This window comes from Nanorana parkeri, unplaced genomic scaffold (assembly GCF_000935625.1).
Source record: "Nanorana parkeri isolate BGI_ZX_2015 unplaced genomic scaffold, ASM93562v1 scaffold1706, whole genome shotgun sequence".
Taxonomy (NCBI): Eukaryota; Metazoa; Chordata; class Amphibia; order Anura; family Dicroglossidae; genus Nanorana; species Nanorana parkeri.
In genome coordinates, this window is record NW_017307974.1 from 164612 (window position 1) to 188940 (window position 24329).

General features: G+C 41.9%; 1 protein-coding gene across 1 annotated transcript in view; it reads right to left on the minus strand.

Annotated features, from left to right (window-relative positions):
• Positions 1–24329, minus strand: part of KCNJ3 (potassium voltage-gated channel subfamily J member 3) — a 162879-nt gene that overhangs the window by 61597 nt on the left and 76953 nt on the right. The window lies entirely within an intron of this gene.

Sequence of the window (24329 nt, forward strand, 5' to 3'; positions counted from 1 at the left end):
TTGTAATTTAGTGACTAAGCCCCTAATGGGGTGAAATGTGTCAGAGAAGGAGCAAAAGTCTGATGGTTCAGGGGTTATGTTTAAATACCATACAACCCAAAAAAGTGGATTGAAAAAGACAAAATATAATTCAATGGGTGTATGACTCTTTGTATTATTTATGTGTATCCCGGGGAGTGGACAGATGTCCTCTGACCTTCACATCAGCGACTGGTGGAAGATATCCAGAGGTCCATCTGGAGCAGAATCATTTTGTAAGGCATTGCTTTACTGATTAGAAGTTCCTAATCTATATGACTGGGACTTCTGAAATTTTGGGGTCCCAGATGACCAGGGAACTAGTATTTTTAGAAGCATATCAGCAATGGCAGCCACGCATTACAGGTTTCCTTAAAATGTGTTCTTTTTACTGACTGCCGTCTAAATTGCTTTCTGGCTTTCAAAAGCACTGCGCTAACATTATAAAATTAAAAGGTCTGCATTCCAAACACAAAAATGTGATATTTTTCAAAGTACTGTAAATGAAAACCTTGGTTATTATTTCCGTGTGTTAATACTAAAGTGGATCTAGCCTAAAGGTGAAGAACAGCATAATTATCTCAATAACAATGCTGATTGTTCTTTACCGAACCTCGAGCTAGACTTCAATAATATCACCTGGAGAACAGCAATATTCAGCATTAGTAAAGCCACCTCTGTTAATTGACTAGCTAATGCTGATACGCCACTTTAAAATGAATTAATTGCAGCTCAAACAATATTGGTTTCTGAAGATCAAAGACTGGCTGGCAGTTTCCAGTTTCATCCAGGACTGTCAGTGTTTAGGGGCCATGATGAATGGGAGGTTAGTTCATCGGCCTGTGGGCTTATTCTGCTTACAAGTTTATTACACAAGAAAATGCCAACAAACAGTCAGCTGCAGCAGCAGCCATGTTATGCCTATTGGTGTGGTCACACCAGTAGAGGTAATGGGTTTTAGCCTAGCCTACTTTCTTCAACTCCTGATATTACAAATTTAGGAGGGCACCAGGGTATTTAATAAGCTACCAATGTCTTTTTTTTGTTAGTGAGATCATGGGGAATCCAAGAGGGAGCATAGCCCCATCATGTGGTTCTGTAATGGCCATGGAAGTTGGGTGGAAATTAGAGAAGCGATGCAGGAGGAGAGCGCTGTGAGTGGCCCGCGTATCCCCTACCACACTGCTCAGCTTCCAGTCACAGTCCGGCAGAGCGATGCGTGGACGGAGACAGCCCGCGCTGTCACAGGAGGCTGAGCTCTCCTCCCTGCACCGCTCGCTCAGCCACCTGTGACAGCTGTCAGAAAGTAGAGCCATTGCAAACACTCAACGATCACTGATCGCTGAGTGTTTGTGCATAATTGTGGACAGAGTATCGTTACTATATCCTCAATTATGAATGAATGGTAAGTGATCTACATCACCTCCTGTTCAATCATAGTTGTAGTTATAGTAAACACACAATGTTCTCATGTTATGAATGAACAGGAACATTCAGAGGATTCCTGTTCATTTATAACTGGGGCTGCAGAAAAAGAGATTGAGGACGCTGTGTCCCCAATTTCTTTTTCTATTTTAAAAGGGAAATATCAGGGGTCTGTTTAGACCCCTAATATTTCCCCCGTAGCCCCTAAAAGTAAAGTACAAAATAAGAATATTTCATATAAATAAATATAAAAAAATTAAAAAGTTTATAAATAAAAATAAAATATTTGAAAAAGTTAAAATAAAAAGATTTTCGGGTTTCGGCCTGACATTTTTTAAAATGTCGGTTTATGTATTCTGAATAGACTTGGCCTTTAAGGTGATCATGGTGTGATCTGGCTTTGAGGCCATTTATGTAGCCAATCTTAGGCTAAACCACTACAGGACATTTGATTCAGAAATAATGTCTCATGTCTCTAGGATGTTAGCTGATAGGCTTAATTCACATGCATGTTGCCGTAACACGCTGAAGGCTTCCTCACCCAACCACAGAAAATGTACTAATTATGGATGGTAACAACTTGCCAATATAGGTTTCAATCAAGTTATTTCCCATTCAGACTGATTCAAGGAAAAGTTATAAGAGACTAAAGAAGAATGCTAGTTCTGACTTTACTCTGATTCCCTGATTCCAGGACAGTGGCCCAAAGTTCTTGATTCAAAGTAACTAGCATAGTAGCATTTTTAAACAAAGTTCATTCATGGGAGCCCCATATTTCTGTAGATCCACTGGCCCCTACAGCACTGCTGAATCCTGTAGTGACATAAGGCCTGCATAAAGGAACACAGCGCAGTGGGGGACAAAGAATCCAACACTCTAGGTTCTGAAGATTCCTTGGCTATTGGTATTTCTTAATTACAGAGGAGACTGGCTGTGTGGGCAGTGGAAGAGGTAAGTAATAATCTTCTTTGGATGGAGGACATTTTTTTTTACATAGCAGAAATGCTTTAATACGCCCACAGGCTTATATTAAGGAGGACTTGTCAGAACAGAAATATGGGTGCTGCCATTACCCAAATTTGTTTTTGAAAGTCATTCTTACCCTTCTGTCACTACACGGTGAGTCACTGTGGTGGGGCACTGTGTAAAGACAAATAGGCTGTTTACATTGCAAGGCAATCTTCTCTTAGCTTAGTGAATGGGGTGAAGCTGTGCTGACTTCCATAATCCATATGTAAGCATGATGTCCCTGCACAAAATTGTATATTTTTTACAAAGTGAATTTTCACCACGTTCATTAAGCTACAAAGTGAACATTCCCTTGTAAACTGAACAGCCTATTTATCTTTAGTAAATCATCCCCTCTGACCCAAAAACAGAATGTAGGTCAGGTGCCTTAAGCCTTTACTGGATACATACTTGCTCCAAGACATTGACCCAGTAAATAACAATAAAGATGACAGATCTGGAGCTTGCACCTTCAAAAACTAAACAGTTATATCGGTTCTCATATTTGCACCCTGATAGGTTCTGTTTAACATTCTGATTGCTTTGAAACCATATAACTGACATAAAACCCAGGGCTGTTGTCTAGTGCACGGGGAAAGCAACAAGAACTGTACACACAAGAAGGCCTATTTTACTGAAGAGATCGGAATCTCCACTCATAAATTGAGTGAATATTCACTTCAATTATCCAGTCATTTGAAAAGCAAATTCATGTTTACTACTTTCACCTGCACATGATTGGGTATTCAAAGTGAACAAGAATGTGCTTTTCACATGATTAGTTAATTAAAGTCAATATTCACTCAGTTTAAGTGAAAATTCTCATTTTTTTAAAACTAAATCAGCTTTAGAGTCTAAGTATATGACAATATACGACAATAAATAACTATTGCATACACTATATGGCCCACAGTATGTGGACACCCCTCCAAATAATTGACTTATTTTCAGTAAAAAGGGACTGTTGCAGCAAACAAAGACACACACAATAGGTTGGACTTGATGGAATTATGTCTTTATTCAACCTCAAATACTATGTAAACTATGTAAAAATTTCAGGCAATTATGCACTTGTGGCAATATTAGTGGAAGACCCTTTTCTTTTCCAATACCCCTGTGAACAAATTTAGTTCCATATAGACATGGTTTGATCAGTTTGATGTTAAGGAACTTGAGTGTCCTGTGCAGAGCCCTGCCCTTTGTCCTACTGAACACAGTTGTGGTAATTTAGTGTAGTCCTATTGTGGAGTGGCTACTAGCAATTTAGTGATTGCCAGAGCTGTAGTCAGCTTGGCTGAATAATAGTTGAAATTTATCTGGTTAATTCCAGGTGTTCTTACGTTGATTTTACCTGCCTGAGTGGGGTGTGAATCTGCTGCAGTGTGGGGAAGCCAATGGGAAGCATGCCAATCACTAGTGGTTTTTGTGGCCAGTGGTGCATGCTGGGAAAGTGCATATATACTCAGGGGAATTTCCATGTGCTTAGTCCTGTCCTAGTCTACACTCAGTGTTGGCCTGGTGGCAGGAATGCTCACGTGCGGGAAAAGCTTTGCTAGGCCACAAATCTGGAGGAGGCCTAATACTGATTGAGGAGGAGAACCAATACTGAAAGGGACTGGTGAGTCTGAAGTTCTGTTCTGTTCTGTCCTAATTTTTTGCCTGGGATGTCCTAAACCCTATACCCTCTCTCCCAAGTATGAAGTTCTGCATTAAAGTTCATCAGCATTATAACTTGGATCTCAGTCTTGTCGGTCACCAGAGAAGGGTGGTAGATGCTACTGGGGGCAGTCAGGTTGCTAAAATCCCCTAGACAGGCTACAGAAGACCCGTTTATTCCAGCGGCTCCTTAGGGGGTGAGAGCTACATTAGAATGCAGATTGTTCTCTTCTAACTTAAGTACCTGACCTCACAAATGTTTTTTGGCTGTACGGGAACAAATTTGCACAGGCACACTCCAAACTCTTGTGGAAAGCCTTCACAGAAGAGTGGGGGCTGTTAAAGCTGCAGAAGGGGGACAGCTAATAACAATGCCCATGGTTTTGCAAATGGTATGTCCAAGAAGCTGATATAGGTGCAATAGTCAGTTACCCACAAATATTTGGCCATATAGTATACATTAAACATATTGTAGCAGGTGTTGTAATATGATTAGCAGTTATTACTTAAAATGTAACTCCAGGAATTTCAATCTCTCCGCCATTCGCCTCTCATCACCCCCAGGAGACCCTTTTCTCTTCTTTCTCTAGTGGCAGTGGGAGGCAGGTATTCTTCCAGGAGTGATCAGCGCTCACGCAATGACCTGGAGTACTGTGATTTCAGCCTGCATGATGATGCACCCCTTAGGGAGGGGTGTAAATGGCAGAATGACGCAAATGTACTTCCCTAAAGAGATATGCCACCGCTAGACAGAGGAGGAAGTCAAGAACAGCGCTGGAGCATGGAGATGATAAGATTAAACTGGATTTTTGTGTACAGGGAAATTCAATCATTAAAAAAAATAATTTGATGGAGTTCCAATTTAATAATACGTTTCATTAAAAGTAACGTACTTTTTATGATTACAATGAGTGTTCTTGTTTTTGAACCTTAATTATTTTGGCAACTACTAAAATGTAGGTTAATATCTATTGTACCAGATCAGGTATTCACACAGTAAGGGTTAAACTGCATTTACATCTAACAGATTCCAAGTGTTATAACACAATCAGATACTGTAGGGCAACCACAGCAAGCACAGAACTGTCATACAAATCAATCAGACCTGTTTATAGCTCTGCGCTGTAATACGGTGCATTATGGGGAACTAAGCCTGCAGGAATTTTACTGCATCAATGTGTGTTTTGGGACACATATAACTGAATGGAGGGGAAGTAAGACACATGCGTAGAGCATTCTACTGCATTTTAACACAATAACATATATGGTCAGCAAACAAAATTGATTTTTTTTTTTCAGAAAGAATATGCAAAATGCTTGCATGGAAACACAGCAAAATGTGTGTTATCTCAACTTAAAAACTCCTATTGATGCATAAAATGAATGCTATAATATACAAAGTAAAACTGAAACAAAAATGCAGTTTAACAAAGTCATGTGCAGGCTTAGCCTTAAAGGAGAACTATGAGGGGAGTGCTTTTCACTCCCCTCATAGTTGTAGCCGACCTGTGACAATGACACTGTCACAGGTCGGCTCAGTAGATCGGGAGGTGAGCGAACACATACCGGCGTTCGCTCACCTCTCGATCCTGTCACAGCTCTCTGCCGCGACAGGGGAGGGGCTGGATTCCCCCCCTCCCCGCTCCGATCCGCCAGCGCTGACTGGCGGAACGGACGGGGGAGGGGCGGGTACAGCTGGCTCTGCCTCTAGATAGGCAGAGCCAGCTGTCAGTCACGCAGCTGGGCGGATCCAGACATAATTGTCGGGATCCGCTTCAGCTGCGGCGTCTCAGTATACTGAGCTTAGGGTGACGGGAGGACGCTAGTTTGTGTCCTCCCATTGCCCTAAGGAGAACTATGGGGAAAAGCCTTAACACCATAGTTCTCCTTCAAGCTGGCTGCTGGACATTAGTGATGGGCTTGGGCGGACCGGGAACATGTCTCAGTGCCTGTGATTGGCTCTGCGCGCTGACGGCTTCCAGGCGGGCTCAGCACGAGGTGCTTGCGAACACGCCCAAGCCCATCACTACTGGCCATACACCTATGGATTATCTGCAGGTTTTCTATGGTCTGATGGAAAAAGTGCAACAGATTCCTCCATCTAAGCTAAACTGTGTGGATGGAGGAATGGTAGACTGGGCCAAGTTTCAATATCTTGCTAGTCGACCCCGCCAGCTGTGAAAATACCTGAACAATCGGATTGGATGCAGGCATTGTTCAGGTATTTTGTGAGCCAGTGGGGCCAGCTAGCAAGGTCCTGAAGCTTGGCCCAGTGGGAGATTCCTCCATCCAGTGTTGTCACAAGAGGGGTGCATGGGGTGAGGCCCGCACACAGGTGTCACCATTGCAGGGGTGATGTCAAAATGACTTACAGTCATTTTAGTGTCACCCCCTCTAAAATGTTGGGCACTCGGTCATGGACCAAGAGCCCAACAGTGTCAGGAGAGAGGAGGGGACCCGGCGGCATATCTCATCCCGATGGGTGAAGTCCCCTCTCTCTGCCAGCGTCTATCACCAAGATGGCCCCCGGCAGGCATCAATCAGATGGCTGTGCATGTGCGATTACATCATTGCGCACGCGCGTGGTGATGTCACACACGATGCCGATGACGTAGATGGGTGACACCCGGCCTCGGGACGCCCCTGCCTCCATCCACACAGTACAGCGTAGATGCAGGAATCTGTTGCACTTTTTCCATCTGACCATCTGATCTGAAAATCTGCATATAATCTATAGGTGTATGGCCAGCTTTGAAGTCTACATCCAGGCACAAAAAGTTAACACTGGATTTCTATCACATCAGCAGGTATTTCTCTGTACTTTCAGCATTTTTAAAGGCATTCTACTCATTTAGAATGGCACCCCAAATCACAAGTACAGTATGCGCCAATGGACCTGTGCTGAAGAACAAAGCAATACACATATGGTGCTTTACAATGAGCCCAATGTGTTCACAATGACTGCCTTAACGTGTGCGTGGTAATTCACAGCAACTGAACAAAACATTGTGAAGGTGGTCTTAAAGAAAAGCTCTGGACAAAACTTGTATTAACCCTTGGGGCTACCACCGCATTGCAAGGGTTTACTGCTTGCTTGTATCTAGAGAGGAAAATAAAAAAGTTATACTCACTTGATCCTTTGAGCTGGCTTGATCTTACCTCCACCTCCGCTGCAGCAGTCTAAGGATCCTAAAGTTATCACCTTCAATACACTGTGTATAGGATGTGACGCCGAGGGACATATCATAGCTGCAGTGGAGGAGGAGCCAGGCAGGAGGCAGCGCTGTTACAACTTTGTTATGTTTCTCCCTAGACCAAGACAAGCACTTAACCCTTGCAGTGCGGAGGTAGCCCCACTGTTAAGAATCATTTTTCCCGGAATTCTTCTTTAACAGTTGTCACCAACACAGTAATAGAGGATAATTGTCCCAACGGGGACACCTGGTTTGGTGACAACTATTAAAGTGGCATTTGCACTCACTTTAGGGGAATCTCAGTACAAACGTCTTTAGATTTACCAAAACTATTTTTTGTGTGAGCCTACCTAGATAATCCAAGTTGTATCCAATCAAGAGACTGTTCCACTACATAGTTGTTGGTAGAACTAAAAGAGATTGTACAATCAAATTGTAACATGTAACAGTCACCGCTGCTCTCTCTCTCTTTGTGAAGGATGACTGGTCTTGTATCCGCCCCTTCCTGTAGTTTACTGCAGACAGTCTGTAATTTCTTCATCCTTCGAGGAGTTGGAGGATGAGGCCATACTGGAAGAGTCAGAGTGCTCCGTCCTGCATACTTTCCAGCCGCCAGAAGATTCCCCCAACCCCTACCCATGCCCCCTAGACCTCGTGTCAATGGTCATGTATACCCTGCCCCAGGCAGCATGGTCCAGCAACACGGACACATTATGTTTCACATACTGTTGGTAACTGGGTACCTGCCACTGTGGTGTTGCACAGACCATAAACTCACAGAAGGGGGCTGATTCTATGGGGTCTATTCACTAAGCTGCCGTAGGCAGCCGAGTAAATGACCGACCTGAAGTGAAGTGAGCCGAACACTGTTCGGCTATTCACTTCAGGCTGGTACGGCTGATTTCAGCCGTACATCGGATGAAATTAGCCATACATCGGCTTGCTTCGCGTGGCTTCGGGTCGCTGAACATGCTCAGCATGTTCGGCCGACCCGAAGTGCAGAAGGAGTTCGACTCAGCCGATCCAACATCTGGATCGGCTGAGCCGAACCTCCGGCAGGCTACTCACTGCTGTTCGGGCTATTCTTAAAGATGCCGAACAGCAGTGAGTGAATAGCCGAATGCCGCCGAGCGGCATTCGGCTCGGCTGTTCTGCTCGGTCCCTCAGAGGTACCGAGCAGAACAGAAAAAGAGTGCAAAAAGTTTAAAAAAGTAAATAGAAAACGATTGTGCGGAGCTGGCAGTGACAGCTAGCTCCGCCCAATAGTTTCCTATTGTCCGGCGGCTCTGCTGCTGTAAAAAAAAAAAAAAACTCTCCCGGGCGCTCTGGGAGCCTCCCGCTCCCGACCGCCCAGGAGAGAAACACTGATGTGTCTTTTTTTTCTTTATTCTGACACCATTGAAAAGCACTGCTACATTACTATTGGCTATTTCAATTTGCAATAGCCAATAGTAAACTAGCATTGTACCTGCCCTCTGCTGATGGACCTGATGGGGAACTGCAGCAGAGGGCGGGTACAATGCTAGTTTACTATTGGCTATTGCAAATTGAAATAGCCAATAGTAATGTCCCAATGCTGTCAGAAGCAGGCTGTCGGCCGGCCAATGGCCGGCCGTTCGACCAGCTTCAGCTTTCAGCACGGCTCAGCCGAGCCGATGCATATGCGTTCGACTCGACTGAGCCGCTCGGCCATGATCGGGAGCTGTACGGGCTATCGTGAATAGCCCGTACAGCACTCCTTCGGTTCTACTGAACCGAAGGGGTCCTGGGGCCGAAGCTAGCCGAAGGATCGGCCGAAGCTACGGCCAGATCCTTCGGCAGCTTCGTGAATAGACCCCTATGAGCCGAAATGACAGCAGCTGCAAGCTGGCATTAAGGACACTGGTGAAATATGTATAATCCGCGCTTAATAGATCGATGTGGATACCTTAATTAAATAAATAAATGAATCCCTCTATCTTAGAGCTGCTGTACTAGGACACTAGGGTCAGATAGTATGTAACTGGATGTGCAGCACTCAGGATCACAAGTGAGTGAATAAAATCAGTGTCAATAAAATGTTATGGTACTTGGTATTGAAGGTATTGAATCAAGCAGGGAGGAGGGCAAATACCACATTCAATTGAAACTTTTAAAAAATGGAGATGCTCTTATAATATAATGTAACTATCACAAATATTGTTATTGGTTTCTTTATTTGGGCTTATATAATTTTCGCAAACAATTCAGCCAGATAAGGAAAATCAAAGTACAGCAGTTATAAATTAAATTTTGATGGGATGGAGACAGAGTTAGAAATTAAATCTAGAAACTCTCTGCATGTTTCATTAGAGATAGCCGAGCTGGAAATTTTATAATTTTTGTATGTTACTGATGACAGAACTTGCTAGAAATGTGTGCACAAATAAAACCCTGGTCACAGTTTAAAGAGGAAATTAAGCCCCCACTAGATCTCATTTTAGACAATGTTAAAGTAGCTGTAAACCTTAACTGAATGACATTTGATTTGCCAGACCACTGTGTATCATGAACAATTGCCTTTTTTTTTGTTAATAATATTCTTTTTTTTAATTTATCCTCTATTCAGTTTCAGTGCTGCTGATCTCTTGCAGGTTCTTTGCAGCCACTCCCTGTGTACATTTTTATTTTATCCGCCAGGGGACTGAATAAATATTTTGGTCCCATTTGGATGGGTGACTCCATTGCAGAATAAAATTACTGCTTTATGTATCATAATGCTGGCTGTAGGTCCATCCCAGTCTGAAGTGTAAAATATGTGCATTCCTGTGTGAGGAGGTACAGCCAGTTTAAAGCCCCCACACACTCTCTAAGTTGACTGTTCCACAACTATTACGAATGAACAATCAGCATTGAAGGGCTAGGGTCATCTCTTTAATGAGGCAGACTGAAGCTTTTGCCTCAGGTGGCATCGCTTTGGTTCACCTGGGGGGGGGGCGAAGGCAGAGCAAAGTGTTTGCAGTGTGCCTGCCACCCCTTTTCCAGCCAGAGCATCTCAGGTTGCTAAGAGTGTGTAAGGGCCATACACATATCCTCGCCCAGCTCATAGCAAACCTGGAATGCTCTGGCCGGCATCCTGCCCAGCTCCTTGGCAACCAGTGACATCATTGGTTGCCAGGAGCTGGGTGGAATGCCAGCCAGAGCGTCCCAGGTTGTAAAGAGCTGGGAGGGGAGATGCAGAGCCTGCTGTCTCCTCCACCCACCTCCTGCTGCTCGGATTGTGTGCACCACCACCACCACCAGGGCTATGTGATCTATCTGCCAGGGCTAAAAGGTCAACAGAATCTGGCTTCAGCAGATAATATAAAACTAAGATAAAATTAAGTAAGCACAGTTTCCAAGTTTACTGGACAGAATTAGCAGCTCGCTGATGTTAACCTTATCGGTTGCAATAGGTAATGTCAATTTTGTATGTATTGAAGTTGTAAGATGCACGTAATTTTTTTTTTTTATTTGCCAAAAACAGAAAAACAGTCATAAAATCCTGGAGGTTTTAAGTCCAAATAAAGTGCAAACTGTGCAGCTCTCATATATATATATATATTGTGGCAGTTTAAGCCGATGCCACAATGTAATTTGGCAACACAGTCCCCAAGAACACTCAGTTGGAGGGGCTGAGAGGTTCCATCATGTGAATACCTTTGCAGAGGAGGAACTGGCGTTTCAGTTCCTTCCAGGTTCCTTCCTTCTGCTAGGGCCAGGCCTCCGCCTCCTCGCCCTTCACCGTCGGCCGATAGTCATGTAAGGGACCCGGGCGGGCCCCTTACATGAGTATCGACCGTACCCCCCTGATGGCTGCCCTGAGTAGATTTATGAAAAATGCAGTAAAAGTGGACAGGATAAATCAGGTTTTATATATATACATATGGTTCGGCTGTTTTGAACCAAAAGAAAAAAATATTGATGGGTAAAAACTAACTTTATATACAAATGTTTAAGTATTTAACAGTAAAAATAATGACGGAGATAAAAGTCATACATGGCCTTGCTTGGAAGTAAGATAAGAAGGCGGATGCTGAGCTGCAGACCGTCTCATTTATTTATAGCATATGGTATTGTATGCTATAAACAAGTAACAATCTATTCTAATAGATGATGAAAGATACAGCTGTCTGGCTGATTAAATTTATTATTTAAATCTAAACTCCTGGCAGATATAAAAAGCATACATTAATGCCGTCTGTAATCATTATTAAGTCATTAAAGATATGTTTCATGCAATCAGTGTATGTACCTATTTTTAACCTGGTATCAACCTCTTGCAGTTTACTGAACAGCCTGTACAGTAGAGCTCAGGGAGGGGAAGGGAGAAGCAGCACATGACCCGATGAAGTGCAAGCAACATGATGGAGGAGGACAGAGCTGAGATTATCTGCACGTTGAATCTGTAACAGAAAAATATCAGTTCTCTTACCCTTCTAGACAGGGTTATGCACTGTGTTAGATCTGTGTGAATCTAAAGACAGGATGGACAGAAATGCATTTCCTTTGTCAGGATAAACAGCTCTCATATGTGTATATAGTGACTTGCCTGGAGTTCAGATTTAATTCTATGATACTTTGCAAAGTATAGTCACCCAGTGTGATTCTTTGTTTTTCTTTTGCAGGTTTTGCTGCTCTAAACTGAAATCTGATTGGTTTTGGCACTACTGCACCTAAGGCCCATATACATGAGGACATGTTCAATGAGACAGTAGGGAGGGCTGTGTATTATTGAAGTGCCCCCATTGCTTGAGCCCCTAAAAGAATGGGTCCAGCACCACATTATGGTGCACCAACCAGACCTCTCTCTCTCTCTTTATTGTTGAAGTAACATTTAAAAAAATGCCCTCTGCCCTCACTACCACCACTGTCCTAGATAAGCCAGGTATAAATGATAGCAAATTCTGATGTGAAAGTAGGGTCTGCCTTCTAACTAATCCCCCCACCAAGTGAATCTTCGCCAAGGGCAGTGAATGCTTACAGCAGCTACTGGTTTGTCCAATCAATAGACAACCCCTGTAGTAATTACAACAATGTCTGAGTGGGAGGGACTGGAACCTCTGTCAGATTTTTATTGCTGTCCATTAACCCATTTGTGTGATTTTCTCTCACTTCCTGTCCCCAGAGACACAACAGAAAGTGAAAGCAAATGTTCAAAAAATTAGGGAAATTCCACATTTGCTTTTTAAAGTCTACAAATTACTATGAATTGGACTTTATTATGTTTACCTTCCACAATTGTTTAAAACATATTTTTGCATCTACAGAATACTCATAATTTGATACATTATTGTCACTGCGTTATATTATCTTGTGCAAATGTTCACGATACTGGAGCAGTGCTGTGGAAATGTATTGCTATAGATCATCGCTTTTGTTCTCACCTAGCCCTGATGAAGGGGGTAATTGCATGAGCTCACTCAAACACGTTGGCTATTTCGTCAACTCTACATTAAATTAAAGCTGTATCTGGACTATTAAATGGAGTGTATCGCTTCAATTCACAATACTGCACTTTGACACTACAAAGCAAGCAGACAGTGGAGATCCTCTGCAATGTAGAAGCTGCCTGTCCGGTAGTTAGATCATCTATACTGACTCTTTAACATACTAATTGGCCAACCAACCCAATAGGATAAACCTTGAAGGTCGAGCACTTTTATTTACCTTATTTCCAGTACACATTTGACCACCAGAATAGACCACGAAGTGTCCTTATTAAAAGGTAGCCTCTTTACTCTTCTTCCATTGACAACATCTGCATTTCCCCTCACCTTTGTCTTTGGTGACAAGGGTCACCATGAACAATAGCTCTACCCAATAAAGAGGTGCTGGAATTTGGAGCAGTGAGACTACAGGGACAGCAACATAAAGTATTTCAATAAAAGCTGTTTTAAAAAAAAAATATTTTCACCATGCTGGGCTGTATATTTAAAATGTAAGTTTTGCCTTAAATTAATTGGGTTGGCTTCAAACATACTATATACTGTATGTACCATTAAAGGGAAGCTGAACGATACATACATAGCTTATGACATACATCACAGTACACTGGGGAAGCTGGCCCTTGCTCTAATGAGCTTGTTTCTGTTTGGAAGATAAATTCAAAGTCACATCTATGTGAACAGCTACATCTAATCTGCTCTTGTCATTGTATGATTGTGTGTAGTAAATACAAGTCTCTGATTTGAAAAGAAAAATATTACTGCAGGGACATCTCGTAGTACGAGAGAACTAAATGGTCTCCGGATGATTCATCTCACTGCCCTCCATTCACGACGGATTAGATCCGTTTAGAGTTTATCTATGGCCTTGTGGTGCTGCAACCGTATGGGACTACATTTTAAAAAGGCTAGCACAGGCAGAGAAGTTACCAACATACACTGCCTGGCCAAAAAAAAGTCACCACCAGGATTTATGATCTGGGGTTGCTTCAGTTGGCCAGGTCTAGGTTCAGCAACGTTATGTGCCCAAAAAATAGGATCAGCTGCCTACCTTAATGTACTGAATGACCAGTATATTCCCTGATGGCATATTCTAAGATGACAATGCCAGGATTCATCATGCTTAGATTGTGAAATAATGGCTCAGACATGGGACATAATTTTCATTATTGGCCACCACAGTCCAATTCTTAACCCCATTGAGAATCTTTGTGATGTGGTGGCGAAGACCTTATGCAGTGGTCTGACTCTCCCATCATCACTACAAGATCTTGGTGAAAAATGAATTCAGCTCTGAATGGAAATAAATGTTGTGACATTGCATAAGCTTATGGAAACAATGCCATGGCGAATGTGTGCCGTAATCAAAGCTAAAAGAGGTGCAACAAAATATTAGTGTGTGACTTTTTTTGGCCAGGCAGTGTATTTACCAAGCTCCCCTCTGCCTTGTATTCTCCAAAAACTGCAATGATATTTACTCTCTCTCTTCTCAGATGCTGGCCCCATATTGATAACCGTTTTGTTAGAGAGGGTAGAACTCTAACAAAGGGGGAGGGGCTGGATTCATCTCTCCCCGCTCCGATCTGCCAGCGCTGACTGGCGGAACGGACAGGGGAGAGGGCGGGTACAGCTGGCTCTGCCTCTAGATAGGCAGAGCCAGCTGTCACTCACGCAGCTGGGAGGATCCCGTCATCTAAGTCGGGATCCGCTCCGGCTGCGGCGTCTCAGTATACCGTGAGCTGTAGCTCGTGGTATACTGAGCTTAGGGTAACAGGAGGACGCTAGTTTGTGTCCTCCCGTTACCCTAAGGAGAACTATGGGGAAAAACACTGACCCCCATAGTTCTCCTTTAATGGTTAACTTTATATGCTCATTCTCTACAGTGGTCTCTAAAATTGTAACCATGAATCTCATTACTAACATATTTGCTATGATCATCAGCTTTATCTAGTGGCCATGAAGTGGAATTTTCCCTGTTTACTCTGTACTTTATGAAATAACCTATTGAAGAACATTCACCCATAAGAGAAAACACACTAAAACATTTGTTTTTGCTCCATTCTCACAACAGCTGGTAACTCAATTTTTTTTTATAAGTGATATTAATATCAAAATTATTTTGAGATATTTTTCAAATGCTGATCAAATCACTTACAATGAATGCTGCCCCTTGATATTTAAAAATATTTGATTTGCTTTTTGAAGAAGTATCTGGTCCCTTGAGCACTGGCTCTGATATCCTGTTTTAGGGTGACTCCTTTCTCTTGCAGAGTCCTATGGAGCCACCCTTGTGTTTGCTAGTGAGCAGTGTGTGTCTCCGAATACACCGGCACAGCAGACCAAGTCACTCTCCTCCCCCTGATCCCTCCCCTCTCCTATCAGATGAACAGCTGATGGAGACTGTGCTTTCCCTTGTGAACTTGTAGTGGACAGGAGGTTCAGGGAAGCCAAGCTAAGACAATGGGACTCAGCTGTTTGGAAACATGATGACCAGAAGTGCTTGGGAAAAAATTTAAAGACATACTTTGCTCAGCAATGTATATATGTTTCATCTGGATCCATTATTGAAAACAGTTTGAGACTTTAATACTATTCCAAGTGTTATAATTCAGATAATGAATAAATAATACAAAAATGATTAGTTAAACCCTCAAGTCTTCTTTTTCACCTCTACTTTTCTGCCATACTGGCTTTTTAAAATAACAAATGCAATAATATAGATGTTGGATGAAAGGTTTAGTGTAACACTATTGTTAGGTAGATTTTTTTAATAGAGATCTACACATTAGACCAAGAAGAGGGACAACATAGGAGGAAAGAGGGACAGTGAGATTGGGTTCCAGTGAAGGGATAGTTCTTCTCAATGAGAGACAGTTGAGAACTACCAGCCTCATAGATATCAGTTTGCCGATCCAGCTCTATAAAACACACTCACCCTGACAAATCTATTACATTAAAGCCTTTAAACTGAAATAAACATAGGGCTTTAATTTGAAAAACACACACACACAGACACAAATGTGTAATTTTAGCTGACACAAACATATGTTCCAAGAACAGCAGGCTGAAAAATCCATAAATCTAATTATCCATGGCAATCCAACCATTCTAATAACAAGGTTATACAAAGAGCAGGGCAGAGAAGGCAAAAGCCAGAGGCCTCTGCTTTCACAGAGCCACCAGCTAATGTTCTAATTTTAGAAACAATTTCATACCGTATATCTCAGGCTGGGCTTTTGGGGCCGCCATCTTGTTCTGTGCTTCAGGCCTGACTTGGCGTAACTCATAAGGCGGCAGTCAGAAGCGCGCAAGGTAAATTGGAGCTCAGCATGCTTTGTAAACTAATGTTTTGCAGGAGCCGTGCCCTCCAAACGTTAGAATAATACTAGGATCCCTGTCACATTTGTTATCTTTTCAAAAAAGATCTGCATTTAGGTCAGTGTATTCCTGTTCCTGTGAGGCGGAAATCTGATAAAGAAAGCCCTTTATCATATTATCTTGAGCATAAAAGAAAAATCAATGTCTTTATCTCCTCTGACAGATATGACAATATGTTGTTGTATTGCTTATTTTATTGAACGTGATTATAGGTTGTATGGATAACAGAGGGGAGCAGAGATGGTGGAATCATAGAGACGGAGCTGTATGATGCACGAATATTACCATATTCTAGCCCTTGAGATAGAAGAAGTTGGCTTCCAGGTACAAATCTTCAATCTCTTCTAGCTTACTGCAGAAAAGACTTCTGCATTCCGTTCATAAATAAGCCAACCTTAGAGGGACATAATTATCTAAATAATGAAAATGTATAAAATGTAAATGTGTTTAACGGAAAGATGGCTTCACCAGGTTTGTGCAACCATTTCAATTCAAGCCTGCAATTATTGGTGTATTCATCATATAGTGTACTGTAGATCACACCTACCATGTGGTAACACACAACCCATGCTTGCCTCCTACCTTCAGATCCAGCCTTTTGTTTCCCCCGGAACACAACCTCTCTTTGGGGCTTCTACAAAAAACCACACTTTCCCAATTGCAAACATTAGACAGTTTAAACAAGAAGTAAACAAAGACTATAGTAACATTTTAAGCCAACTTATCTTTGTTTTAGATAGAGTAGGGAAGGTTTAAATCCTCTGTTAGGTTTTTATTGTTGTCTGTGTCACTACTGAAGAGTTCTACCCTCTCTAGTTGTACTGGTGACTAAGGATGAGCTTGGGTTTAGACTGAATCTGGTCCGAACCTGAGCTGCTCCTTACTCAGAAGAGAGATGGGTCTATCACTGACCTTATATGGTCAAATGGCCATACTGGGTTAATGTCATTGACCAAATATAGCCATGTGACCACATGAAACCCCCCGCTCCTTCAGATTAACATCCACCCACCAAGACATTTTATATTTCTATAACTCCTACCTAGGGCCAGCCCACTTCTGTCATCAGGCTAAAGGCTTCCAATAGGAGTAGTGTGGCATGATGCTGTGATGTTTTCAGGAAGCTATGTACAGCACCTTGGCAGCCTCTCCCACCAGCCATGACCTGCTGTGTCTAAAATAAGACATGCAATGAAAAGGTTTTATTTTTAAAACATCATTAGCATGTTGATGAAGAGGAGAGGGGTCGACCAGGTAATACAAATGCAGCTTGAAGCAGCTTGATGTAACTTAAAAGGAAATCAAATGCAGGTGAGAAGGAGAACAGAGTATACCTCCCGACTTTCTAAAATGAAAAAGAGGGATACCTCTTATCACAAAGTATGGAGCAATACAGACCACAAAGAATTTATGCACAAACAATGATTAGTTAAACTCAAAATGTACTTTTTTCAACAATGTTTTATTTCATACTGGGCTTAACAAAACAAAACAAACACAATAATGGAGAGGTTGGATAAAAACGTTAGTGCTGCATAACACGTCAAATACCTTAACTATTAGCAAAAATGTATCTTATTTGTGTATCACTCAGCTGTAGATCAAATCATCTCTAAATTGGTGCTGACACTGTCCTTTCTTCTGGAGGGGGGCTATTTTTGTCCCCCATGGTAACCTGTCTGTGTTGTAAAGTAGTCACTGCTCCAGGCTTGCTCCCGTGATAGACTACAATCTCAATACAAATTAGTAAACTAAACATGAGATTATAGGCCATTACGAGAGCAGGCTTGGAGCTGTGGCTACTTTACAACACACACAGGGACCATGGGGAGCAAAAGTAGCCACCCTCCAGAAGAATGGACAGTGTCAGCATGCATTCAAAGATGATCTGAGGATCTACAGCCGAGTGATACACAAATAAGGGACATTTTTATTAATAGTTAAGGTACTTGAATGCATTTTTAAGGTTTAACTCCTGCGTTTAGTGTCACTTTAAGAAAAACAGGTTTAGGATTGCTATGCTTTAGAAAAGCAGAGTGAATAATGCTGGAAAACAACATTTGGGCCTTGCAAGGTATTAAAAAAGAAGAATTACAGCCATAGAGCTTGTTCAAAATTAATATTTAAGGTATTTTAATCTATTTTTAAGATTTAACACTTGAGTTTAGTGTCACTTTAAACAGTCATTTTTTACAGTGCCCAAACATCAGACCAGAAATAGGGACGTAAGAAGACGTAAGGGGACAAAGGGATTTGTAAAAAAGGGGCAGTCCCTCCAAATGAAGGACAGTTGAGAGCTATGTCAGAACACTTTGTAAAGGAACTCAAAAGCATATCAAATTGATTTCAAATACAAGCTGAATAGACCTGAAGGGATTTTGCATTTGCTTACCTACGCAAGCCTCAAAGGAACAGTTTAAAAGGAACCTTTCAAGAAGCAAAAACACGTGGGATTAGGCTCTGATGGAAGCAGCTTATCCTTGACTCATGTATTGCATACTAGTGCTAGGGTAGTGAAGCTGAACCTATACAGCAAGCAACTGCTTCAAAACTAGTACACCTTCTGTGATTCAGTGTATGCATGACTCATCATCCCATCACCATCTCACAAAGGTGGTTTGCTTTGTTACAGTGCCTTGTGTTGCAGTACATTAGTTTATTATGTGATAGATTTACAAAATTGGTTTACATGCTGTTATTTTTAAAAATATATTACTGATCTCCGACCTATAGTTGCTATGTAACGCATTTTGTCATCCGAGGCAGTAGCCGATAAAAACAGTGGCGTTAGAGTAGCAATATCTGACTTTCAAAGCAGTTATAGCAGAGGGAACTAGACTCATAGCATTTCTGCTCCAGAATACAGTTATAAAAACCTAATCTGTCATCTCCGCACATTTCCCTACACACATGAATGCATTTCATAGTCTAAAATAGGATCAACCCTTCTCAAAATCCTCCGATTCTGGCTTACAGTCCTGATGGGAGGATTCACATTTGTGATTTAATGCAAAGACCCCAATTTGATTACGTATCCATGGAAACGCACAGAACACAGAGTATCCTCACCACTGGGAAATAGTGGTGGAATGCCTGACACCCACAGAAAATTTAGGCTTAATACAAATAAAACACCTATTTTGTATCCTTCTGTCTTTTTACATTTTTAGAAGTGAAGCCCACCTATGAAAATTACTCTATACGTGGCTTAGTAAGCACTGACAGTCTGTGTAGGAAAAGTTAGTTGCTATATATAGTGCTGTGTTGTGCTGTATTCTACTGAATTACTGTGGATTGTAGTTCAGAGACCTAACAGTCCTTTCCCCTCAGAGCAAAACGCTGCTTTACTGTGTTGCAGCTCAAATGCCTGGGGCACAAGAACCACACTACTGGCAGCTCTCTGTGCCTTGCGATCCTGTGCGGTCGATCGCATTGCGGCCGGAGGGCGTGGCTATGGTGCCATTCACTTCAATGTCCGCCACGCCCCCTCCTGCCCCACTAAAAAGTGAGCCAGCCGCAATGCGAGGCAGTGCGTTCTGGCCAGAATCAGGCCGGAACACACTGCCACTAGTGTGAACAGGCCCTCAAGCAACCAGAAACGTCATTTATCCAGAATCTACCAGTCCCCGTGGATGCCGGATAACGGGGAGTTTACTGTATCCTGGCATTTCCCTAATGGAGAAGCTACAATGCTTCATCAGGTATAAAACTCAGCTGCCTACGATTTCTATGTTATAATCTCCTAACAATCCCTGAACATGTACTGTATATATATATGTTCCTGTCTGGAGAATTCTGTCTGCGTTTGGTTTATTTCACTTGTGATCCGAAAGCAGCAGAACTTCAGGGACCTGATTAATATTTAAAGACATGACCATCCAGAGATATAGTTCAGATTTTCTACAACTTTTACTCAATACAATCACACAGCTACTCTGAGACAAGACAATCCCATAGCTCCCAACTGTCCCTCTCTCTTTTCAGAAGAACAGTTTCTCTTTTAAAACTAAATTCCTCTTTCCTCCCCAAGTGTTGCTTGTTTTGGTTTGATGAACAGACCACTATAAAATTTACATCAAATCTTTAAATCCAACCAAACAATATAACATGCCTTTTTCAAACACTGGCATAAAGGCAATGTAATATTGAAATAGGAAGCAATGGGATTAACCAACTTAATATTTGCATAATAATACTCAATGGTCTGGGCAACGAGGGTCATGGGTAGGGGCATATCCTTTGCCTACTTGGTTTCCGCTAAAAGGAGTCCCTCTTTCCCATTGCAGAAAATAGGGATGCATGCAGTTTAATTAGGATCTATAAGGGTCAGCTACTAAAGCAAACTCAGAAGAGCAGCAGTGCCCATGGAAGTCTGAAGACTTCTTCTAAAAGAGGATCTAGCATCAACTACTGTATATTGTATGTTTTCACATTAAGTGCATGTAAGCTGAGTAATGCATAAGTAAGACTTATTATGTACTCTAATGTCTTTTTGCACTTTTAAAAGTGAAGCCCACCAATGAAATCTCCTATCCAGCTCTCCTGACTCTGTTCTCCCATTGCATCTTATCTCTAATACTCCTATATTCTCAATAATGTATCTTGATGAATCTATCAGCAAGAGGTTCTCTCATGATGCCTCCAGCACATTGGAAGTTAGGTGCAGAAACTTACTGCTGGAGTCACTAATAGACTTGGCCCCCAAACATCCACCAAGGTCTGAAATATCAAGCCATGAGAACCGTTCCTTTAAAATATCCATTGCACACGGTAGAAAATATAAAACTGAAGTGTGGCTACAATAGATAATGTACCCCTAGGTCAGAGATGAGGTCCCAATGCTTTCATCTGTTTTTTCTCTCCAAAAGGACAACACTGTCTCTGATTAGGCATTATACAGGGTCAGTATCTACTTTCTGTATTGCAGCCTCTCATCTTCTGACTGTCTACAAAGCTACAATGTTGCAGTCTGATCTCTGGGAGAGGATAGACTGAGGAAATGATTCCTCCTGCCTACAGCAGACTGATGGCATAATATTAGCCTAAGCAAAGTTACTTGGCTGAAGTTTAAACGGCTACGATGAGTGTGCCCCTATATCATCAGATTCAGCATTTATTACATCTAAGTTCCCTAGATCACTTGCATACTTACATGCAAACACATACTAGGGCCGATTTAGACAAGAGCCACTTAACCTACCATTATGTCTTTGGAGCACAGGGAGAAATTGAAACTGACCAGGATTCAAAACAGGGAGCCCCATGCTGCAAGGCAGAAGTGCTAACCACTAAGCCAATGTGCTGGTAACATTTTCCTCTGCAGCAACCACAATCTGGTACCTATCTTCTGCATGTATTTTTTCTCATCATGAGGATCTGGCTGCCTTTTCTTGGTTCTTGCAGCCAGCACCATGATGATGTGATGCCAGATCTTGCACATTCGCAGATGGAGATCTGGTGCCATGTCATTCTCTATGCTAGAGGAAATAGTGCCTCCTGGGATATGTGACACGAATATACGAGGAGGCTGAAGGCAGAAGATGCTTATTTTACCCTTACCTAGGTAAGGAAAACATAAGTGGGGGGCTACAGTTATAAGAATCTAAAAAAGGATTATTTATCACTCATAAAAGAATAAAAATTGTTAGCATTTTAATAAATGGGAGGGGAAGGAAGTGCATGGAAAATTGATGAAAGTCTGCTTTAAACTGTCACTAAGCAAATACATGTCTTCACACTGGGCGTATTTACTAGGATAGCTTGAAATGAAGTAATAACGTGAATCTATGCACATCATGGAATCCCTGTACTTCTTATTTAATAAGCATCTAAGTCTCTGCCCACAGCCCAAAGCAGTGATTTTCTAGTGCAGGCTCAAAAAGCTGTCAACCAGCTGGTTTCTATGGCAAACATCACTATTTTTCCTCTGCTCCAGATATTATAAATAAGTCCCACTGTGAGCAGCAACATATATATATATATATTAATTGTTTATTTTTTTCTTCCTCTGTGCTGAATCCAGGTTGAATTATTCCCTAGTCCATATGTTTCTGTTAGCTCTAGTACATAATTACTTGACCGCATTGGAGCAATGGAGGAGCAATGGAGGAGCTGCTATGAACAATTATCACTGGGAGTTAGTGAAGCTGCCCCATCAATCTCTCTGAGTTCATACCACTCCACTCTTTACGGTAACTAGAGAGAGGTGATGGATAGCATTACCTCTACATGCTGTACGAGCAGGGGCGTAACTAGAAATCCCAGGGCCCCATAGCAAAATTTTGTAAGGACCCCCACAACTAAACCCCCCACCCCCTTTTTAATAGAAATGCGCTAATCAGCACGTTTTCAAGCGTTTTTCATTGCGTTTTAGCGCTGAAACGCTTTCAAAAATCGTGCGGAAACCATGGTGAAACGCTTCGGCCCTGGTGTGAATGGCGCCTGAATGAGGCCTAACACTTTACTTTAATACTGCCACACTAATGAGAGGCTGAGGAAAGGGGGATTATAAAAAAAATGAAGGAACGCTAAACTGTAAATAAGCGATTTATGTTATAAATGGTTTTTGCGCTGTGTTGGTGTTGTGATAAAATGATACAGACGTATATTTAATTACAACACAAGGTATCACAACGAACAGCAATGCATCACAAAGCTTTGCCATGCGCTGCCACAGTTAAATTAATGGGTTTTTTTACAAAAGAAAAAAATCATGCACTGTGATGCGTTCTAACAACGCACTGCAGCGCATGTGCCTGGCATATACCACAATATGGTGCACGTATATGTTATGTGCGTGTGGGAGGGGGGGTTGTGCTTTTTTTATTTACACATTTTTAATTTATTTTTTAATGATTATTAATTAGTATTTTACTGTTGGGGGGCTTCAGGGAAATATTAGGGGTCTAAACAGACCCCTGACATTTCTCCTTTTGAAATAGAAAAAGAAATTGAGGACACAGAGTCCTCAATGTCTTTTTCTGCAGCCTCAGCACTTAGTAGGCGTGGCGCATGACATCATATAACACCGCACGTGTTGGGCGCCGCCATCTTGGTGTATATCTAGGTATACACCAAGATGGCAGCGAATATATGGGTGTGTGACGTCAACTGACGCCAAGGTTGCTTGGCGTCATGTAACGTCATGCTCCCAACCTCCAAGATGGTGGCACGCATTCACAGAACACGCCGGTGGCCAACATGGCCGCCGCACATTCTCAAACAAATTATTATGTGCCGGAATACATTGTTCGTATATTCGGGCAAATAGTAATTAATTAATTTACACGTAGTCTGGTTTTGTGTTCTGTTTTTTATTTTTACTTTTCTAGATATACTTACTTGAAAAAAGGGATCGGCATTACAACCTGACACTTTATTTTTATAGACTCTATTTTAGTTTGACATTTATTGTTTATCACTTGTTTGCCTTCTGTTGTTTTATTTGATAACAATACTTATATTGTGCCTAAAAATGTAATACCTTTGAATAAACGTTTTATTTTTATCATACTTTTTAATATATTTTTGTTTTTGGTTTAACAAAATGGGAGTCTTTAAATGGTGTGGATATTGGGGGGAAATGGGTGTGGTTACTGGGGGTGTGGCCACTGAGGGGTGTGGTCACTGAGGGGCACTGTAAAGCTTTCTCGCACAGGGCACCTAAAGGCCTAAGGCCGGCCCTAACTGTAAAGCACTGTACATCAAAGTATTGGACATTGTAGCACAGTTAAGACTATATAGCACTGCATAGCACAGTATATCACTGTATAACATAGCACAATATACGACTATATAGCACAGTACAGCACTGTATAGCACATTATAAGACTATATAGCACTGTTCAACACAGTATAGCACATTATAGCATGGTATATAGCTATAAAGAACTGTAAAGCACTGCACAACAAAGTATCTCTCTCTTTTATACTGAGGGGGCTGGTTTGTCCATTCTTTCAGATTATTGGCAATCAAAGACCCATCTGACCAGGGACTAGAGTTATGCAGTGCATTATATGTTAAAGCACAGAATTATGGGCATAAACTCTGAGTTTTTCTACCCTATGTGGCTCCAAACCCATACCTTATCCCTATTCTGGAGTTCTGTCTCTCTCCAGCCAACAGTCAAGCCATTTTCTTTAAACAGTAGACTAATGTACAGCAGCAGATTACATTATTATATACGCCCCCTCCGTTTAGTGTCGA